Consider the following 1,121-nt stretch of genomic DNA (forward strand, 5'->3'; position numbering starts at 1 on the left):
TTTTGCTGTTGTTGTGTCTTTTCTTTTTTATTCTCTCTTTTTTGCGATTTCTCTTTTCCTTTGTTCTTCTATCTTGTTCCTTTTTTCTTCACGTCTTCAGTTGTGTTTTTCCATTTGTTTCTACATTTTTCTACTTTTTTTCTTCCTCCATTTTACTGCGATTTTTTACTTTGTTAAGCGGGATTGTCTCGGTTGCCAAGATTCTTTTTTATTTCACTTTTTTGCTTTTTGCTATTTTTTCTTGTCTCTGCGTCCCTTCTTTTTGTTTGTTTCTTTTTGTTGCCTTTCTTATCTTTGGATTCATTTTTATTTGTTCTATATTTTTGTTTTATCATTATTATTATTATTATTATTATTATTATTATGTATTTATTTTTCTTTTTTTCAAGTTACTTTTATTCTCTATTCTTCCTTTATATCTCTTTTATTGTCTTTGGATTTGATTTAATTGGCCTATTTATCATAAACAAACATTGCACACTTATATATAGATACGCACATATCCACCATACACATATCCACATACACATATATTCATATACATACAGATATACAAACATACAAAACCACACATACACATACACAAACACACACATACAAAAACACAAGAAATACATATGCACACACCCGCATACTCACACACATATATACAAATACAAACATATAATACGTTTACACACATACACCCGCACATACAAACACTCACACACATACACCCGCACATACAAACACTCACACACATACACCCGCACATACAAACACTCACAAACAATGATACACATAGAGAAATGTACATGAAAAATATATACACATGTGTGTATATAGATAGATAGAAAGATAGATGGATGGAAAGATGTATAAATAGATTTAAATGTATATGTATATATACAAATATGAATATATATATATATATATATATATATATATATATATATATATATATATATATATATATTACAATAAATCTATACAAAGTCGATCATCAAAAGGAAATCCTTTTCGTGGCGGCATTCACGAAAGGTTTTATTTAAGAACCAACTCCAAAATCGCCTTAGAATTTGTCTATGGGTCGTTTTAAGTGACTGCTTAAATAGTACAATTATTCACATCTTTCAAGAAAC

The sequence above is a fragment of the Penaeus vannamei genome, chromosome 39 (assembly GCF_042767895.1).
Source record: "Penaeus vannamei isolate JL-2024 chromosome 39, ASM4276789v1, whole genome shotgun sequence".
Lineage (NCBI taxonomy): Eukaryota > Metazoa > Arthropoda > Malacostraca > Decapoda > Penaeidae > Penaeus > Penaeus vannamei.